At 32.8% G+C, this 22,640-nt stretch overlaps 1 protein-coding gene across 5 annotated transcripts in view; it reads right to left on the bottom strand.

Moving 5' to 3' along the window:
• LOC129485402 (protocadherin Fat 1-like) overlaps window positions 1–22,640 on the bottom strand; it is a 107,303-nt gene that overhangs the window by 31,882 nt on the left and 52,781 nt on the right. For 3 of the 5 annotated variants that reach the window (XR_010121552.1, XM_063642085.1, XM_063642087.1), the window contains exons 2-3: window positions 12,133–12,207; window positions 11,354–11,424 (exon numbers count right to left, since the gene is read on the bottom strand). The exons of 1 other annotated variant lie outside the window; for it this stretch is intronic. The gene's annotated coding sequence lies outside the window, so the exon portion shown is untranslated. The remainder of the gene's footprint in view (window positions 1–11,353; window positions 11,425–12,132; window positions 12,208–22,640) is intronic. One more of the 5 variants, XM_063642086.1, reaches the window with a different exon arrangement.

Below are 22,640 nucleotides of genomic sequence, written 5' to 3'. Positions count from 1 at the left end.
ACTTGTGAATGTTTGACATGAGAACGCCGTAAGAATGCCAATGCCTACTTAAATATTAAAGCTTAGTCTTTTTCTTGTATTTGAGATTTTAAAAGAATAAATGTAAATAGAAGTTCTAATATTTCCTTCTAGCACCAAAATAGATCATTTAACACATTCCCTTGGGTATAAGAATCACATTTTGGAAAATGCTAATTTAATGTTTATGAACTATTGCACCAGTAAATATTTGCTAATTTATTCATTTATCGATGAATATATTCATATAATAAATGGAAGATGAAAAGGGGGAAATGAGGCATTGGTGGAGAAGGTAGCATGACTAAAAGTAGGATAGCAGGAAAATATTTTTTGTTTAATAAAATTCACAGGCGGTTTTCATTATTCGTTTTTGAGAAAGGCTGCAACATGACCACAAATGCATTTCAGAAAGATTCACATGGAAGGACACTGAGGGTTGATTAGCAAGATGAGAAAATGGAGGAGCGAATTTATAACTTTCTATGTGAGAGGTAATGAGTACCAAAAACAAGATGTTGTCAGGAACGTATAAAGATACTTAAACACTTTATACTTGTAAAACAATCTCTGGCATGTTAAATATATATTTATATAATAAATAATCATATATACATATAAAGTACTTGCTTTATATGGTATTGCAGGACTATAAAAATGCCTGTGTAAGCTGAAATTGTGCAAATCAATATTAATAATCCATAGGAAAAAATAATTTACAGTATTTTTAAAAAATTTATCAAAACATAAAAATTTTTATTATAGCTTAGAAATTGATAGAGGTGAAAGAAATAGTATAATAAATATTTAGTTGATATACTATAAATGAGAATTAAAATGTTTTATTTCTTTGTTAAGAAGGATATTTCAAGAGTAGTTTAAACAGTGCTTGCTGTCCGCTATGGAGCAAGGATCTTTTCTGGGCCTTAGCAAATTATCCTATTCTTTCTAGGTTTGGATCAGCTTCCCACATTTTATTATTTGCACTTTCAGTGTTGTAAAGTATCTTTGAGATTTCCTTTAATGTGAAGTTTTTCGACAATGTCATTTCCTCCAGGACATCACCATTCTTTTAAGCACAACCACTTACTTAATTTTGGTTAATGTTACCTTCACTAACTTTTTCTGGCTGCATACCTGTTGTTTCTCAAATAGTGGCAGTGCCAATATTCCCATGATCAGGGATTTTTTTTTTTCCTGTTAACTCCATTTATGTTAACTCCTGAAAAGTTATTTTCACAGTGTGGCCAATGTTTCTGCAATACTTCATGAATATTACTCAGTTTACTTTCTTAATGTCCTCATGATTTCTAATGCTTGCTTTAAGTCATATTTATCCAAAGATGAGCTAAGGTTAATTGCTTGATCTTCAGTTGTAGTGTCAATGGCTTGTCTGAAAATTCATCTAAAGTTATAGGCTCTAAATGTTGAAATAATTCCTTGGTCTTGCCACTGACTGACTTAATAAAGTTGCGTTTGGTGATAAAATACAAATTTTTGCATCATGACCTTAAGAAATTCAGGGTGACCTGGAGCATTATCCAGCCATAATAGTTCGTTAAAAGTTAAATTATTTTGGCAACAGTATCTCTCTACTGCTTAGAAAAAGAAGGGTGTATATGATTCAAGGAGTCACAGTGCTAGAAAAATATACTGAAGCGTACTCATCCTTCAACTGTGGCATCACAAATTACCAAAGAGTGATAGCTTTTATACTTTGATAAAAATAAATTCCACACAGTCTTATTAAACATATAATAAAATAAAATAATCTTCCATATGGCAGTGGACTAGAACTTAGCTTAGATTACCCAGGTCAAGTTCTCAGAAATGTTTGCATTTCAAGAATTCCACGGGATTTCCAGTGTCTAAAGTAGAAATGGTGGGATAAGCTCTCCTTCCTGGACAAAGATCAGGTAGACTTAATGTCCCTTATAAAACACTGGCATTCCCTAAGCTCAAAATTCCTCTTCTCTAACCCAACCCATGGCATGTGCAAGCATCACTTGGCCCTCTTTGCTTTACTTTTTAGGATTTGGGACTGAAGGAACCAGTGTGAATGCTGGCACTCTGGCTTCTGCAATTTCTGTGAATAATAATGATAATGTTCTGTGTATCTGACCCCAAAGTCTTATGTCTTGTACCAGTATACATGAACCTGTGGGAAGTCAACCTCTCAGCTTGCAAGTAAGGCAAAATCTCAGACCCTTCACATTTCTTGCCACAAGAAACTCATTATTTTTCTAGTCACCAAAACGTATTTTGTGAATGCATAAACCAGCCCAGGTCAAAACCTGTAGAAAAGAAATCATTTCAGATGTGTGCTATGCCTTAATGGCAGAATGCTACAAACCCCAAAGTCTGACATATTTTCAGGGAAGTGGTAAAGCATCACACTTGCAATCAAAGGTACCAGATTTTTTTTAAAAAGCTATTTTATCTATGCATAGTTTAACTTCCCCTAGAAATCTTTTTTTCATTTATAATATGTGGAAAGTTATAATAACTACCTCAGAGCTGTTATGAATATATGAGGTAATGCATAAAAGGAACTAGCACAATACAGGATATATGAGAAACACTCAACAAATATTTTATATCGCTTTAGAGTTACTTAGGATACCTCATTAAATAACTCAAAGTCTAGAATGGAATTTTGTAGACCCTCATATTGAACACCCCCATGGGATTGTGATTTGAATATTTTCGGAAGTAACCTATCCTATTTTGAGTTCTGTTCTCCATCAACACTAGCAGTAAGATTCCTACGTAATGTTATAAAGCTTTCCCTGAAGAATTAAAGCATCTTTACACGTGTATATACAGGGACCTCTTATGAATGGCTGGTAACTGGAGATGGTTGCTGGCATGGTGCAATCCATCCTCCATATCCACCATCAAATCGTTGTAATTTAAAAACCTGATTATGTCATTTTTATACTAAAACTTTCTTCCTACAGAAGAGAGAGTCCAAACCACTTAGCATGCAGTATTTTACATTTTACTCATTTCTTCTTTTCCCCTCTAATGTACCATACATTCAGCGAATTCAATACTTTTTCATATTCTCTTCCATACTTCCATTACAAATATGATTCTATGCCCAGAAATGCATCTCTCTCATTACTTTCTTGTGAAACTTTACAAATTCTTTAGGAGCAAGATCAAATGTCACTTCCTTAGTGAAGGCATTCATGACTTCCCCAGAATACTTAGACATTCCCTCCCTCTACTATTACCCAAAAGTGTTCTGTGTACTCTCCCATGGCATTTATTCTATGGAGTGTAACACTCTGTTTACATGAATTTTTCCCTATTTGTCTAGCTTGTGTTTGTGTTTCCAGTGCTGAGGACAAGGAAAGGCTTGTTATATATCTAATTGGCCTTTGAATGAATGAATAAACAAGATTTTGTCTATCATGATATTCTGGATTAAGTTCTATCACGAGTTTTACTCCCTTTGAGTCTTAAGCATGTATATTCTCTTAGAATCTAATACTAAAATCCCAAGCTCTTTGTCAAGTATGTTCTACCAGACACACTGCTGTCCCAAGTTCTCGGAAATGACTAGAAAATTCTTCCCTTAGATGTTCACATGTCTTGGGTCATCACCTCCTTCTAATTTTTGCTCAGTTATCATTTTCTCATTGAAATTTACCCACATCATCTGATTTAAGTAGGAACTCCTCTTTTTTCCCATTCTTTTTTCCCTATCTCATTTTCTTTCGTAGAATTTATCATCATTTAACATACTACGCAATTGTTTAAAGTATAATATCTATTGTCTATGTACACTCACTAATATGTCAACAGTTTTAGGGAAGGATTCAGGGAAGGGTTGTACTAGTTTTTTTTTTTCTTCAAGGAGGCATTTTCAGTAACTGGAAGAATGTCAGTTTCAATCATTATTTAGAAGAATAACCATAAGGGACAAACTATGGCAAAGATTTTACATCACATTCTTTCTGAATTCAGTCTCCTATAAAACCTGGCTCAGAGAAAAGTGTAAGGATTTGATTTATGATATTGAAATACATTTTGGAATGCTTCTAACACAGATTTCATAGTTCTACCTAGGACCAGACAGATAGATTTAGAGATTTGTATGTTTATATAATAGGTATGTATGTATGTATGTGAGATATATATGAGGGAACTTCAAAAAGTGCATGAAAAACTGGAATTAAAATACTAAAAATAAAAATATAAACTTTACTTGTCAACATAAGCTTCGTCAAGTTCCAGATACTTTTGGAAGCAATAATACCAGCCACTTAGTCCATCTGTAAAGAACTGAGAATTTAACCATGTCAATGCAATCTTTTTTACATTCTTAACTGAGGAAAAAAATGAGTGCCCTTTACAGATTTTTAAGAATAGGAAGCAGAAAGAAGTCAGAGGAGCCAAGTCAGAACTGTAAGGTGGATGACTAATGATTTGTTATCGAAATTCTCACAAAATTGCTCTTGTTTGAAGAGAGGTGTGAGAAGGAGCATTGTAGTGGTGAAGAAGGACTCCCTGGTGAAGTTTCCCGGGGAATTTTTCTGCTAAAGCTTCCGCTAACTTTCTCAAAACACTCTCATAACAAGCAGATGTTATCGCTCTGTGGCCCTCCAGGAAGTCAATAAGCAAAATGCCTTGAGCATCCCCCAAAAATTCTTGTATGACCTTTGCTGTTGACTGATCTGCTTTTGCTTTGACTGGACCAGTGCCACCTCTTGGTAGCCATTGTTTTTATTGTTCTTTGTCTCCCGTTCACTGGCAAAGCTATATTTTATCTCCTATTACTACTCTTTGAAGAAATGCTTCTTGACCCCAATTTTAAAAAATTTTCATTAAAAGCTCTGCTCTTGTCTGCAGCAGATCCAGGCACAACAGTTTTAGCACCTATTGAGTGAAAGGTTTGCTCAGTTTTAATTTTTCCACAAAATGTGTGGTAAACAAATTGAGATGTCTATGGTATTGGCTATTGTTTGTGCTATTAATCATCAGTCCTCTTCAGTTAGGTCATGGACAAGATTACTTTTTTTCTTACAAATTGATGTGGATAGTCTGCCACTTCGGGCTTCATTTTCAACATCATCTCATCACTTCTTTTTCACATTATTAACTGAGGGAAAAATGAGTGCCCTTTACAGATTTTTAAGATTAGGAAACAAAAAGCAGCCAGGGCAGCCAAATCAGAACTGTATATGTATGCATGTATATATAAATTTGTACGCTTATACCAAGTATTGCAAGTATTAACACCTCTATTTAACATTATAAAAATGAAATATAAGTAAATAATATATCCAGTCAAACATTAAGTCATAAAACAATATTTTTCCCTTTCATTGATTATTCGTTAGCTCCTTCTAAAATATAGTCTAGTTATAAAATAGCCATAGATTTTTAAAGCATCTTTGAATGTCAGGAGCTAAGATAAACAACAGAAGGGCATGCTAAAAACAGTCAATTAATTTGTATTTTCTGGTGAAGCAGGAAAGAACAGAGGAGAGAAGGGGAGGGAAAGGAGATGCCTGGCCCTATTACTCATCCTGAGTCACTGATTGCGTGCCTGAAAAAGTACAGACCTTTCATGGGGAACTCAAGCTCTTTTGAACCAAAGGCTTAAGTAACCCTTGGAGAAAATGGTAGTTTATGCTTTCTGAATTATTATATAATCTTATTGCTGGGACAAATTCCCATTCATTATATGAATTCTTTCATATAAGATCTCAAACTAACAGATATAGAAAGTTTAATAAGAAACACGGTATTTCTCCCCTTTGACATGTTTATTTAGGACCATAGTATTTTAACAGTGCTATAAGACCATTCAGGTATTTGCTTGTTACTTGGTTGGTCAGTGGGTTTCAATAACTTTTTATTCTAAAATGCCCCCCAAACACTTCAAAGAACCTAAACTTTAAATAATTGCTACTAATTTATCTCTAATAAAAAAAGGTATCCAGTTTAAAAAGCACTGTTTTTGGTTTTGTTTTTCCCTAATAGAGTGTTTATGTTGACAGATGAGGAATGAAGGGGAAAATTGAGGGTAAATGACTTTTTTTCTCTTTTTGCTTTCTTAAAGTGTTCTTTTCAAGGTTTAATAATGTATGCAGTTTGGAAAAGTAGTCAGGCCTTGAATTCTTAGTTATCAAGTAGTATATGGATCACACCCAATCAATCTGTCACAAAATGAAAATTGAACAAAATTTTGCTGAAATTGAAGTAGGCAGTTTTAAAGGATCAAAGTTAATTATACTCGTCCCTCAAATTCCCAAGGTTATGATAACAAAATAACTCATCAATACTCTTACAAATTAGGCCTGAACATATGAACACAATCTTTGTCAATTTGGTGTCTCTGTAATGAGTGATAAATCTAGTAGAACATGAGGCAAGGTGGCATTGTTTGGAGATGGAAAAAAGAATGATAACAGTCACTTCTAGCATTCTCATTTGCACATTAAAAAATCAAGACTACAAGGAAGGTGTGTTGGACATTTCACTCCATTCTTGGAGAACTCGATTTATATATATGGTTTGATGGGGAACAGAACAGGAAGACGGCTAGCCTCTTAGCAGCTCTATTATTTATAGCTTCTCCAAACCTCTCACTTGTCTTATTTTTAAAATGAAGATAATATCAATTTCCTCACAGGTTTTTAAATAATTTACTTATATATAAATATAAACCTATTTATTTACATATTGTATACTGTATGTTTATATTTTAAAATTATTCATATTTGTGTATATATATGACATAGACAATAGGCATATGACACCCTTGGCTCAGAGCTATTCCAAATTTTAAACCCCATTGTCTTTCTCTGCATTGTGAGTGAAAACTGCCTCTTTATCTTCCTCTTTATCATCTTTATCTTACTCTTTGGAGCTACCTTTAAAAAGCTTCATTGCGATTATTTTCATTGTTTCATGAATTTGAAAAGGAATATCACAGTTTCACTTAATTGTTCATTTGTTCTATTCTCCAGGTTAAATATTACTAAGCCTGTAATTCCTTTTTAGCTGATATAATCTCAAATGCCCTCCAAAATACATGCATGTTTTTCAAAGGCACATCTGCAAATTTCTTAAATGCAAGGTCCCAAAGTGTACTTGGTTATTTTGCAAATGAAAGTTGATTGGTTCAGAGTAGTATATAATCCTCTTGAGGTATACATTATACTTACATGATAACAGGGTAAGATTGCATTGACATTTTATTTTCTACTAACTTTTGTTTGGATACTTCTATAAGAAAGACAAAATGGCTACTAATAATCATATTCAGAGATACTTAGGTTTGAGTCCTAGCTACATAGTCACAAAACCTAAAATGTATCTCATAATGTCTATTATATTATTTGAATAAATGTTGACTTTATTTAAGTCTCATTGTTTTCTTTTGTAAAATAGGTATATAGGTTGTGCTAAGTATGGTGTCTGGCACATAGCACACACATTATGCGTGATATTAGCAGGAAATTATTTCTTAATTTCATTTTCAATATTATCATTATAAAGTATTCTAAGAAACCACGTCTTACAGCTAATTTGCTTTTTTCCTTCTTGAAAAGGAACTCATCTTGATAAGCATAGTTTTAAAATACTCTCTCTCTTTTTAGTCAAGGGAATTTTAACCAGTGAAGACTTTTCCTTGAAGATGGGGAAATCCATAATACACAGGAGATATCTTTGATCAAACTCAATATTTTCTGCCTTGGCCGTCTTATATATTAAGATGGCATGCTCACTTTTCTCCAAATGGCATTAACTTTACTTAATCCTTGTTCTTGCAGATTCAAATCCAAGATAGCAGCTCACCCTACTTACTCCCTTTACCTTCTTGAGAATCCTCTAAGACAAAATAAATATATAATAAAGGCTTTTATTTTAGTAAAATATAATTTATACCTATCTATATTTATTGCTATCTGAATTATCACATTTCCACATCACAAGTACTTCTTGTCTCTGACATAGTTTTGTGATCAAATCTTCGTCATATCCTGTAGCTCACCTTTCAACTTGTCCGTTTAAATGGCTGACACATTTACATTAATACCATACAGCCTACCGTATATTTCTATTTTCCTTTTCCTTAAAATTTAACCAAAATTTTCCCCACCATCCTGTAGCTTTTTATATATGTGGATATTTTCTTGATACCAAATATAGTTATATTTGTTTTTTTGTGAGAAAAATCTGCCCTTTCTTTTAAAGATTACAGGCATGAACCCAGTATGATGAGTGTTAGTTATTTTCTAATTTCATATTTTTCCAATGAGTATTTATAGAAACTTGTAGATGTCTGAAACATACTTTCTGTCAATTACTGCTGTGATTATTGGTAAGATGACCATCTACCCTATCCTGGCATAATTACCAAGTGTTCTTTCACTCTCAAAATGACCATTCTGAAGGGTAAATTATAGTTTCTCTTATTGGAAATATAAGTCTGCTTAGAAATGTTATATCATATTGATAAAACTATTAAAAACTCAATATAAACTGAAGATGTTTTCAGTCATATATGTAAGATTTCAAGGCTAATTGTCGACATTGTATTTATATTCCGATTTTAAAAAGAGTTCAATTACATATTAATTTTAGTACAAACATTCTAAGGCAAGCAGCCATCAGACCCATTTGCTAATATGTTAATGAGGAAGTGCATACATGTATATTGGTTGCACTATGACAACTCTCACTGTATACGAGGATGATTATTATGGTGTCTATGCATTTCAAGATGTATTTGAGGAAAATAGCCAAACATATACATATGAATAATATGCTAATAAATATAGATGTGATATGATCAATGTTCATATTTAGCAATATAATGTGTTCCATAGATTTTGTTTATTCTCATAAATCTATATATTTTGGTTTCCCCTACTCCCAATAACATCTTCTGCTCAAGCAGTATAGAACTTTTAGATTTTTTTTTTTAACTTCTTCCTATTGTTCTAAACCACCTAGGTTATGTATACTGCACTTTCTGTGTCTTTTTCCTGTGGCAACTCCCACTTGTCATTAAATACCATCCCCAGATGGAGTTAATTATTCCTTCCATTATCACTGCACTCCCTTCAAAAGCATTTTAATTGCCTGTTGATGTATTTCTTTCCTATCTCAAATTATGAGCACCTTGAAAGCAGAGATCATTCATTTTCATCATCATACTGTATGTCTTGCATACAATATGGAATTCAGTTAATAATGGAATAATATGTGAATGTATGAATTACATGAATGAATGAGTGAATAAATGAAAGTGTGAGTGACTTACTAAATGTGTAATGGTTATGAAATTTAGAGTACAACCAAACGTGAAGAATGCAGCCTTTTTATTTCCTACTTATAAAAATAACTGCGTGTCGGCCAGTCGCGGTGGCTCACACTTGTAATCCCAGCACTTTGGGAGGCCAAGGCGGGCAGATCACCTGAGGTCAGGAGTTCGAGACCAGCCTGACCAACTTGGAGAAACCCTGTCTCTACGAAAAATACAGAATTAGCTGGGCATGGTGGTGCATGCCTGTAAGCCCAGCTACTCAGGAGGCTGAGCCAGGAGAATCACTTGAACCCAGGGGGCAGAAGTTGCATTGAGCCAAAATCATGCCAGTGCACTCCAACCTGGGCAACAAGAGTGAAACTCCGTCTCAACAACAACAACAACAACAACAACAACAATAATAATAATAATAATAATAATAATAATTGGTGTCAAATGGGACCATATTTGGGTATTACAGATTAGAAATCCATTTTCCTCCCAAGAAAAAAGTGAGCAAAATGATAATAATTAAAATCAGAAGTTTTCACATAAAAATCCAAATTTCTAGTTTCCCTTGGAAAATCATAAGATTTGGCAATACATAGTATGCATTCCTAAATGTCAACCATTGGCTCAAGTTAAACAGTAGCTACTTCCTTGAGCACACAGTCCCCATCCCTATATTCTATATAGGATGTCTCATTTATTATTAGTGCATTAATTTGCCACCCAGGATCCAGTGAGTTCTATTAAAGCTCTAACCTGGGATTGCTTTAAGTTAAACATCACCAATTTCAGTAAAAATGAGTGACAGACATTTTAGGGAGGAGAAAAGGAATGGAGAAATATGTAAAACTGAGGCATATTTAATGAAAATAATGTAAAAGGCCTTGTCTGAAACTTAAAGGAAGCAAAATAGTGCAATGTTTAAGAGCCTGAATTTTAGATTTGGAGAATTGATCTAGAATTTTGCTAGATTGGACAAACTGCTTAATTTCATACAGGTTAAGTTTCCTCATTAGAGAAATAGAAGCAATAATAATTATAATAGTTTAGATCTACCTCTTAGATTTGTTGCGAGGATTAAATATAACCATATATATGTATGCTTGGTTGAGTGTAAAGGTTTTAGACATGCCTAGACATGCTCAGACATTTATGATAGCCTAAGACAAGTCAAAGACATATATAGAGAAGGGCTACAGAAAGAAGGTGAAGGAGAAGGGGGAAGGTTTCTGAGAGACAAGCATCAATGCCTGGAACCACATCTAACAGCTTCATCCACATTTTGCAACAGTACTTAGTGTAAACTGGACATCCCAAGGGTCTATGCTGTCCTCCCTTCAAACGTGCATATTCTGTTTAGACACAGCAGTATCTTGCAGATGATTCATTGGAAGATGGTAGGTTTCATTGGAAGTGGTACAATAAAGAGTAGAGATAGTGATACCCAGAAGCTGCCTAGCAGAAAAAAGGTAGTGCGGCAATAGCAAGTGTCTTCATGAGTGCCAGTGAGACACTTTCAGAAAGATATCTGAGGGTTACTTTATTAGGCAGCTAATATCCTTTGGGATAAGAAGAGGCAAAGGCCAGTAACATTTGTAAAATAGCTACTATGACTTTACCTGACAATTGCATTATATAGGTAACAAAATACTAAGTGTGGTATTTTAATATTTGAAGAATTTTCTATGTATTCAGAATCCTCTGTGTAGCAGAGGTACCTTTGCATTCACCAACACCCATATCCTATTCTTCCTGATTCACAGCTACACTGAGTCCTTTATGTGTGGTTAGTGAATGTGGACGTGCTGTACACAATTCCAGGCCTGTCACCTAAAAACCTCCAGAATGAGCCTATTAACTCTCTGTGATGATGAGACAGAACCATCTTCAGTGATCTTTGAGCCCTACTTACTGGGAAAGCCACACAATTTAAAGAACTTGGGTCCCTAAATGACAATGCTGAAAACTACCCATCAAACAGTAACATCTGCAATAGGCTTGAGTGAAAAAGAAACATCTGCTGTGTTAAGCCACTGGTATTTGGGGGTTACTTACCATAACAAATAAATGTGGTCACCCAAATATTCTGAAATCCCATCTCTTTAGGTCATTTCAGTTATCTGAGTCTGTGTAAATAAGAAATAAATAACAGCCAGAGCTAGCTGAAATCAGAAACCACAAGCAGTCTTTGTTCACAAGTAAGTAGTTATTTGATCTGTCCCACAACCATCATTATTTCTATCTTTGCATTGTCTACCTGAGAACCATCAAAAGCACTGTCTGTCCTACACTGTTCCCCATCTGGAAGAATTAGACACGTTCAAACTTCCATGGCCATTTCTGCAGTATTGTTAAAAAATCAGTGCACATTCACAAATCTGTACTTTTCTTCCTAAAATAGGGTGTTGACCTCAAACAAAAACAGGTTTAGGCTACATCTACATGGGTGACCATGTGTGGCATAAAATAGATTTTCCAGCATGCGTTTATTTGGCAATGACTTAAAAGTGCAACCAGATGTTTTCATAGAGAACAGCTCTTTTGGCCACAAATGTTTCCAATTTAAATGCATTTGTTTTGACTCTATTTTGCTGCAGATGGAAAACATCCATTTTCTTTCTTTCCACTGGGGATAGACAGTGAACGTTGGCAAATCTCATAGAGAATGATTACCAATGTAGACAAAACTTCGGTGAGAGCTCAATCTCCAGGAGAAAATTTTTAAAAGACAAGTTTGCATTTTAAACAGGTTGGCTCTTTTAAGACCATTTTCCCCCTCTAATTTGTACCATAAGTCTTAAACATCTGTATGTGTTTGATCCTAGGGAACTTACCTTACTTTTAAGTGATAAGTCAAACAGATCTATTCAGAACGACAGCGTAGCTTCCGGGCGTGCCATTGATAGTTACTGCAAACAGATATTTCAGATTTTCTTATCAAAATGCAAATTATGTAGGTGTGCTTTACTAAATTTTCTTGCAATTGGCAGGTTGAAAAATTACAGGAATTGTAAATGTCTTTATAAAAATAACAGAAAAGATTTTCTTATTTTTTCAAAAACAAACTAATGTGTACGTGACAGAGTATAAAATGATCTTGGCAAGAGTATAGATTTCTGTTTTAAGAAGCTGGGAGTTGTATTTTAACTCATGAAATGTAATGTTTTCTTTAACCAAATTATCCTTAACATTTGTTGTTTTAGTTTAACTCTATGATTTCTGAGAAGCTTCTTGAAAACAAGAAGATATTTTAAAATTTTATTTCCTGTTTTAGACATTTAAATGAGTAAAAAAGATCCAAATACTGTTTTGAACAGTAAAAGTATTATTTTTCCCCTGGAAGAGTAAAATCTCTGTCAGCCAGACTATAATACTTTCACAGACTGAGCACTGTGATACACATATGCTATTTTAAATGTATAGACCCTGTAAGAAGGAGCTAGAAATGCTAAAATGAATATTAATTTTTGCATTAGTAATTAGACTGATGTAAGAACAATTGTCTGTTTTTCTCCTATGTCTTCCCACTTGCAAGTATTTCAGTTAAGATGTCATTCTTTGTGGAAAGTATTTACATATATGTTTTCTTAGTTTTTCCTTCTAGATAATATTAACTTTTGTTAGATATCTTTTGATTACTTTATCTGTCATAGATATTCCAATGAATTTTCCGTAAATTAAAGTTCATCTTTTAAAAAACCACTTCACCCACTCTTCAAACTACGTTAACGAGTTAAGTATTCACCACCTACTACATAGTCACTTTGGCCTCATTATACAGGATATTGTTCTTACCAATGATTATCTGTTGAGGGAAATCTGGGTTTCTCCTAGACCCCAGTTAAAGAGAGGAACACTGTGAGATCTTGGCCCTGTTGCAAAACCTCTCCAGTCATTCTCCCAGTTTGTTATCATTGGGGAAATAACTTATTTTGCCAGACTGCAGAGCTGGACAGGGTTCTAAGAATGTAAAGTAGTCATAGACTGTTTAAATGATCCATTGGAATTGACTGTTGGCGGGCAGAAGTTATCGAAGTTATCTGGCAAAGGAAAAAGCCATGGTTGTCCAATTTTCCCCTAATAGTACTATGTTGTTTAATTTGTAAATTATAATGATAAATAGCAAATATTTTCACTTTACTATTATCTCAATCTGAAATACTATATATGATGTGAGTTTCTAATGAGAGAATAAAAGAGAAGACTATCTCTGTATTCTACTTGGGCTACATAATTCATGCTACATTTAATTTTTAAAAATTCTACAGCTCTATGTTTTTTTCTAAGTAGTTTACCATTTTAAAATTATAAAGCATTTTCAGTAGGAACATTTTATATTATCATAAAACATAATTTCTTTTTAAATTTGTTATTATATTATGCTTTTGTATGCATTTTTACATTACATTATGCTTAAAAGCATAGTTTTTGTGTTTTATTTAAATTACATGTCTCAATATACCCCTGCCTCTTTCAAAATACTATTCAGAATGTTTTCTAACATGTAAATAAAGACACTTTCTACTGCATACGCAGCTTGACATTTAGTTTGTCAACTTAATGTATGAGAAAAGTGTAAACAGAATATGGAAATAATCACCATAAAATTTTTATTGTTTTTAACTATTTGGAAATAAAATCAAATTTCTAAAATTATATTAAAAAATTAAATATTTACAATTATTTTCCCAAGTATCAGAAGAATTAACGTTCAAGAATTAGCCCATAGAATTAACTTATTTGGTATGGCTTATAAATCAGTTTTCAGATGAATAACATGAATTTTCCCAAGTAATCACTCTTATTGCCATTCTTGTCTTAATGTGAAAATTTATTTTTTTGTCCACTGGTTTAAACCCTTTAAATGTAGCTAATCTATTTGAAAATATCTTGAAAAATTGCCAGGCCAGTGAGATTCATAAATATCAAGTTACTGTCTTGTGAATTACATTTTTCTTAAAATGTTTGCTTTTACTATTTCACATGTACTTAAGAAGGGATGAATGTTAACGTTTTTGAACCTATGTATATAGCTTTCAGTTACTTTCATAAATGTATGTGTGCCTTTTTAAAAATCAAATTCAAGAGAATCCAATCAATACTTTCTATTACTTTATAGTTACAGAATGCAGTCAGAGTATAGATAAATGCTACTTTGATGATTATCTGCTGCACAGACAATGAAAATCAATGTTTCGTGCTCTGTGAAAGTGAAAAGAACTTAATTTTAGGAATTTCAAATAAGAGTAGATTTGTGACATAATTTTCCTAAATTTAGAAAGCTATTATTAAAATATATGATACAAAAAGTATAAGACGATGAATGTAGTAAACAATAATTTCCTTTCATAAATGATGTCATTGACTTATGGGAATTACTAGGCTCTACATCTGGTACTTAGTGACTAATACTGAGCAATCAAATCAGAAGATCTTAATTCAGTAAAACTGAGTAATCATAAGGATGTTAAGACTTCCTATAACAACTCAATCTAGCCTATGAAAAACATGGTTCTGTAAAATCAGAATACTTGTCTTTGAAATTTATTAATGCATGTTTAGCACAATTTATTGAAATCTGTGGAAAACTAAAGTTCCCATTATTCTCATCACAAATAATTACTTAAAATTTAATGTATCAGGAGCCATGAACTAAAAAATATAAAGTAGTCCCTAAAATAAATGAGGTCTGAACAAAGACTCAAGAGGATAATCGAAGAATAGAAACTTGGTAAACAACAGACTCTTACTTTATGACTAATCTTAGTCACTGATTTATATCTATATTTGTGTACATTGAACTTTGGTGAAAATAGGATAAATTAATAAGGCAGTAAGGCTTCTAGCAGTGACCTTGGGATATTCATTATAATTATGTTGCTTTGTATTCCTTGTCTTGAAAGGGAAGCCACGGGAGCTTATATTCTTGAAATACAGATTTTGCCTACTCTTTTTGAGCCTTCATTTAACTATACTTTTTTCTCCACTCCTAACTCTTTATCCTATCCCTTAGTTCAAGAAACAAAAATAACAAACATTTCAAAAATACATTCTCAAGTTAATGTACATGACACTCTATTCGTTTTGTTTCTACATTAATGAGAATTATTCACTCATAAATCTGTATCAGTTGTTGATGTGAAAATTACTAGAATTTTAAGACAAATAGAGTACCAGACAATGATACACAATGAAAATACTTTATGAGGAAAACCATAAAATCTTGACATTACACCTATAAATTAGAATTAATGTAGGTAGTATTCTCTGTATATGCAAATAATTTATACTGAACATGAAAGCAAATGGTTAGAAATGAAAATTTAATCTGCAAATTGCTAAGGAGATTTGATTTCAAAATCAGAAAGCCTAGATAACCATACTGCTTCCAAATCTGCTCTAGTGTTTGCATACCAATTCTATGTATTTGGCAAGTTACGTGATTTCCCTAAGCTTTAGTTTCTTTTTCTCTAAAATGGATATAATAAAAATATCTACCCCAAAGTATCAGGTGAACCAAATATGAATTTATGCAAAGTTCTTACTACGGAGCTAGGCAGATAGTAAACATTTAATAAAAGGCTGGCTATTCTTAATAAAAATAATACATTGTAAAACAATTTTAGTTGTTTTATGTTTTGTACTGTCTAGACATGTCAAAAATATAGATTACTATATTTGTTTTTAGATTCATGTGGTGTAATTAGATACTAAAGTGCATATGCAGACTATTGTTTATCAACTGAATCTGTCACCATATTTATGCATGTGCTGGGTCTTTTGAAAGACCAATTATAAGCAACAAAAATACAATTTCAATGCTTATGCTTGCATGTTTACAATCTTGTTAGTACTCTGTTAGCAATGAAAATTACAATATTGAATTTGTTAATATGCTGGAAAACCACCATCCCATGTATGTTATTAAAGTCATGTTTAATTGTTTCTCTAAGTGTTAAAGAAAAAACTTTTTTCAGTCATAATTTACAGTTTAAAAAGCTTTAATTTGGTATCATGAAAATGAAAATATGGTGATATGTTTTTTAATGAGAAAAGGAGAAGAAACATAAAATGTAACCAATATGGCTAAATGAATTGAAGTAAAATAACTTGACATTGTGTTTCATGAATAACAATTGCATAGTAATTAAACAAAAATAATATTGTTGGTATAATTTATCATCTAGTATGTGGAACTCACGTTTTGACCATTAATTAACTCATTTTGCAGAAAAATGATACATTAAACTAGTATTCATTTGAACTTAATTTTGTTCTATTTGTAAATATGCTTAGGATTTATAGTTCTATGTAGCTATAAACATTAAGAGTTTATTCTATTCTGACTATAAACCATTTCCAACCTAGTGGTATGTTCTGAGCCATTCCAAACTTAGTGGTGAAAAAGAACTATCATTTTATTTTGCTCATGGATTTTGCAAATCAGGAATTCATACAGGCCACAGTGGAAATTGCTTGGTTCTGCAAAAGCATTGGCTTATAGCTAAAACTATCTGGAGGTTTCTTTACCCAGGTTCTAGCGCTGAGATGAAACTAAGAATGGCTTAGCTGGGATTATCAACCAAAGTGCCTACAGGTGACCTCTCAATGTGGCTTGGGCTTTTCAGACATGAGTCTTCAGACTTCTTACATTACGACTTAGAAATCCAAGACGAAGTTATCTAGGAAACAAGGTGCCTGATCTTTTATAATGGCCACACAAGTCACACAATATTACTTCTGGTATACTCTATCAGTTACATTGTCATAGAGCACTCAGATTCAAGTGAAAGAGACCTAGACCTGATTTCTTGGTGGGAGAAATGTCAAAGAATTTGCCACCATTTTTGAAAACTACACTTGTATGCCTTCTGACCATAAATTGTTTATGCACATAACACAGGCAAAATGAGCTTACTCTCTTCCAAGACCCTCAAATGACTTGTAAGATCAAGTTCATGATAAATAATTTCATTATTTAAATAGAACCAGATACAGTTGAGGCTCCTCAGATGCAATTTTTTTTATTATTACAGTTCATCTAGACCAATCTGTCTCCTACCACTACCACATCTGACATTCAATGGTGGGATTACTTCAACAGACATTTTTTCTTTCCTAGAGTAAAAAAGAAGGTACATAAAAGTTGCTTCTAGTCCATAACAATTCTGTAAACCAGCCAGACCTACCTGCCATTATTTGATTAGGACCCAGGCCTGCTCCCTGGAAATGATTATCTGCAGCATGTGGCCCCACCTTGCCATTTGTATCATGTTCACATTTTAGTTTAGTGCCTATAGACATTTGAGGCTATAAAGGCCTCTTTTTATTTTATATTGTTCACATCCCTTTCAATCTAGGCTGGATTCTACTAAAAACTCTGTCAGTGTTTTATGCATCGGTATAATTCAATTCATTAGGCAAAAGCCATATCTATAAATATCTTTCACTTATGCCTTTTGCTATCTGTCTTAAGTCCCATTACTGTGTGAGACTGCTGTATGATGAAACTCTTAAGGTTCCTAGAAACCCTATTTAATAGTATCTCCAAGACTTATTATCCTTAAAATCCTTGGGAGGTCGTATGTCTTCCTGAAACATACATAAGAAAAATATTTTAACTCATTTTGGGATCTTAACACAGAGTTTTTCACCCAAACATTGGCTTAATTTTTACCCCAAAGCCATGTTTTCTTGACAGCATTCCAGATCTGATCTTTGTCTTGATGTCCTTCTTTGAGATTCCTCTGCTGGCTGGAAAGACAGTTCTGGGTTCCCTGTGTATTTTCTCTAAATTCTACTTGAAAACGAATGGTTTGTTCTTTAGTTTATCTCTCTACTCTAAAATTTTATTATAAGAATCTAGAAGAAGTCAGGTGCTACCTTTTAACATTCTTACCCATAATAGTGATTCCATTAGGTACATTTCATTTTTTTTAATGTTACTACAGATGCAGTGATGTGAAATTTTCTTCTACTGCATGACCAAAGTCCCCTTTCCTCAAGCTTCCAGCAACATTTTCCTCACTTCCCTTTAAGCCTTTATGGATAGGCTCCTCAAGGACCAGCAGACTTTTCTAAGTAATTGGTCCCCAAACCAGCATGATATAGGTTTTTTAATGAAACTCCCCTAAGATTTTTGTCCTATTCCCAAATTATCTTCCTGTTTTCTGTTTTTGTATAGCAAACCCCCAAACCTTAATGACAAAAACAAACAAACAAACAAACAGAAACAAGCAATCTTCTCTTGCTCATAGTTCCGTGTCAAGATTTTAAAGAGAGCATGGTAGAGAGAGCTTGCCTCTGCTTCATAGTATGTGCAAACTCAGCAGGAAAAACCAGACTATGTGGGAGTAACTTAAATGGCTGGCTTGAAATGATCTGGACTCTTTTTTGTTCATGTATCTTGTGCCTGGGCTGGGAAGACTCAAAGGCTGGACTCGTCCAGAATTGTTGAGCGGAACTGCTATACAAGGTTTCTCCATTTGGCCTGGGCTTTCTCACAGCATGGGATTTTTGGGGTATTCAGACTGATATGATGATTCAGTTCTTTAAAAAGCAAGAGTTCCAGCAAAAGGTAAAACCCACACAGCATTTCATTACCTAATTTAGAAAGCCACATAAGGTAACTTGCCACATTCTTGCATATGAAATAATCACAAGCCTGAGCAGATTCAAAAGAAAAACTAGAATCCACTTCTCAATGGGATAAGTGTCAAAAATTATGGCACTATGTTCTAAAACAACCACAATATGTAAATAATACATATAAATAATAAGCAAATAATAGTGACTTCTTGTTTTTAGTATAGAAATAACTCCATGTACATAGTCTTAAAATACATGCTTCACATATTTATTGTTGAAAAACTGATCTAGATTTTTATACAAATAACCAACTTAACATAAATATTTCTTTAGTTTATATTTGGTTTGAATATGCAACACAGTCTCCAGGAGTGAGCTGATCAAAATGTGAATATCTGGAATAATGTTATGTATATTAGCAAATTTATCAGAAAGCAAATTAACTTTCAAAATCCAAAACAATACCAAATATATTGCCCTTTCTATTAGTCTTTCCAATTAATAAAAGTATAGTCTACTCTTTCTGACTTATTTAATTATTCCAGTTTTTTATATTATATCCACTTTTTAAAAATTACAAATTTATGCAAGAAATTTTGGACAAAAGTACATAAGTTGTTTCATATTAATCTTTTAATTAAAACAGCTTTCTGAAAGCATCAGACAGCTAGAATTTTCAGGGCCAAATACAGAAGAAGAGAAAAGAAACACAAATTGACCAGTATTTTTCTCTGCCCTTAAGATTATATTTAGACCAGCTCTGGTACCTCACACCCGTAATCCCAGCACTTTGGGAGGCACAGGCAGGAAGATCATTTGGGGTCAGGAGTTCAAGACTAGCCTGGGCAACATAGCAAGACCACTTATCTACAAAATATATATAAATAATATATATATTATATTATAACATATATAAGTGTGGCGGCACACATTTGTAGTCCCAGCTACTTGGGAGGCTTAAATGAGAGGGTGGCTTGAGCACAGGAGTTCAAGCTTGCAGTTAGCTATGATCATGCCACCACATTCTAGCCTAGGCGGCAGAGCAAGATTCTATCCTGAAAAGTAAATAAATACATAAAACCATTTTTTATTCTGAAAGCTGGAGGTGAGAAACTAAGTAGTCAAATGTTTTAGTAGAATCAAAGGATTTTGTTAAAGAAGAGGATACTAATAAATCCAACAGATTTTCAGATGAGACTCAGATGTACTAAATCACAGGAGTCACAGCACTGCATTATAGAAACTTACCAGGTTTTGCAAGGACCAAAAGTCATATTTGATAAATTTTGCCAAATAAGAAAATGTTATTGCAGAATAGAAAACATGAAAAGATTACAAAACTGAAAATTAAAAATACAAAAACTGGAAAGACAGCTTCAGCTCAGGAGTTCGAAGCTGCAGCGAGCTATAATGGTGCCACTGCAGTCCAGCCTGGATGACAGAGCAAGACATGGTCTCTTAAAAACAAACAAACAAATATAATACTATAACTGAAACTGAGAAATTAATATGTAAACAAAGTTGAAGAGAGACTTAGTAAACCGAGAGATGAGAATATATCCTACTAAATAAAGCTACAAAGGATGCAAAGTGTGCAAGTTACACAAAAAAGTTTTAAGCAAACATATAGAGTTTTTAAAAGTCTAACATGCATGTAATTGAGTTTAGAGATGGAAAGAAAGTATAAAATTGAGAAAAACAATATTTGAAGAGATGACGGCCAAGAATTTTCCAAAACTGACAAAAGATAACAAATTACAAATTCCAGAAGCACTGCATATACCTAAGTAAGATAAATATGAAGAAAACCACATCTAGTTGCAAAATTTACATTAGCTTAAAACTAAACATAAAGAGAAACTTTTATGACAACCAGAAAAAAATACATATTAGTACCAAAGGAAAAAAGTCAACAGCAAAAAAGTCAAATCAGTGACTTCTCAATAATAAAGGACACCACAGGAAAAGGGAATTACTGTATCTTCAAAACGCTGAAAAACATTTTTAAACTCAAAATCTATATCCGTGAAGCTTATGCTAAAAAATTGGTAATAATTTTATAATTTTTATGTAGGCAATCTTTTTGCAGAAAACAAAAACCTCAACAATAAAATAGAAAAATATATAAAAGATGACCTTAACAAAAATTATGAATTTCTGTTAATCAAAAGCTATCATTAGACAAACAGACAAGCTACAGATCAATAGAAAATGTTTGTAATACTTATGCCTTAAAAGACTTTTACGAATACCCTAAAATTACTCCTAATAATCAGTGATAGAAAAAACAAGCAACACAACTAAAACTGGTTAAAAGACTTGAATAGACACTTCTTAAAAAATATTTTTGGTTGGCCAAAAGCTCATCAAATGTTCTAACATTATAAGCATCAGGTCAATGCAAATTAAAATTATAATGAGATTTCATTTTACACACAATAAAAGCCTAAACAAACAAAAAGACTGATATTGCCAAATGTGGAGAGGATGTGGAGCAGCTAGAGTTGAAGTGTAAATGCTACACCGCCTTTGGAAAACTGGCAGTTTCCTATATATTAAATAGACACATGACTAAATAATTCATTTCTGGGTATTCACCCAATAAAAACATATGTTCACAAACTGACTTGTGCAAGACAGCCATAGCCATCTTATTTATAATATATATAAAATGGAAACAACTCAAATGTTAATTAATAGAAAATAGATAAATTGTGATATATTCATTTAATGGAATAATATTAAGTGATTAACAAGGAAGAAACCATTTATGCAACACTGAGGATGCATCTCAAAAACATTATATTGAGAGAGAGAAGGTAAATACAAAAGAATATATACTATATGATTTCACTTACATGAAGTTCATAAACAGGTGAAATTAGCCTAAATGGATAGAAATAAGAAAATTTCGGTATTCAGACCTGAAAGAGGATTAGATTATTCTAATCTAAATAAAGATTAGAAACTTTATTTCTTCTTCATTACCCCTCTTCTCCGTTTTTAATCAAGTTAGAGATTTTAAAGTATTGCTTAAGTTGGCTGTCCTTTCACCATTCTGTTATCTAATAATAAAGTAGAGCAATAAACCAATATTTTTTCAAATCCAATTTCAGACTGATTGGACAAACTGATCTCACACTAGGAAACAGCTTGAAGTGATGTAAAGTTGGGTATGTAAAGTAGTTTGAACTTAAAAAATTTTTTTGTTATATATATATATTTTAATGAATAAAAAATATAGATAAATGGATAGTCTTTAATCATTACAGAAATTGAATAGGCGATTAATCCTCCTCTCACTCCCCAGCAAAGAAAACTGCAATTTACACATACTGACACAGAAGTGAAAGTAATGTTTTCCAACTTAGTTTAAGAATGTAGCTTTAATACCAAAACCTGACAAGGACAACACAAGTTCCAAGCCATTCCTCTCATGAATATAAATTTTTAAAATTATAAGTGAAATATTCGCAATTCACTGATTGTATGTGGGGGCTGAGAGGAGGTGTAAAACTACAACTAAGCTGAGTTTATCCCAGGAATATAAGGTTTATTTAATATTTAAAGATCCTTCAATATAATTCACTGTATTAAAAGAACATAACAGAAAACTCATATTTTAGGTATTCAAAAAGAACCTGGTAATGTCTTTTTCATGACATGAAAGTCTTTGTAAACTAGAAATATAAAGGAACTTCCTACAAATGATCTGTAGAAAACGTAAGATTAATGGTGAAATAGTGGAAACTTA

This window comes from Symphalangus syndactylus, chromosome 6 (assembly GCF_028878055.3).
Source record: "Symphalangus syndactylus isolate Jambi chromosome 6, NHGRI_mSymSyn1-v2.1_pri, whole genome shotgun sequence".
Taxonomy (NCBI): domain Eukaryota; kingdom Metazoa; phylum Chordata; class Mammalia; order Primates; family Hylobatidae; genus Symphalangus; species Symphalangus syndactylus.
This window is presented reverse-complemented; position numbering and strand designations above follow the sequence as displayed.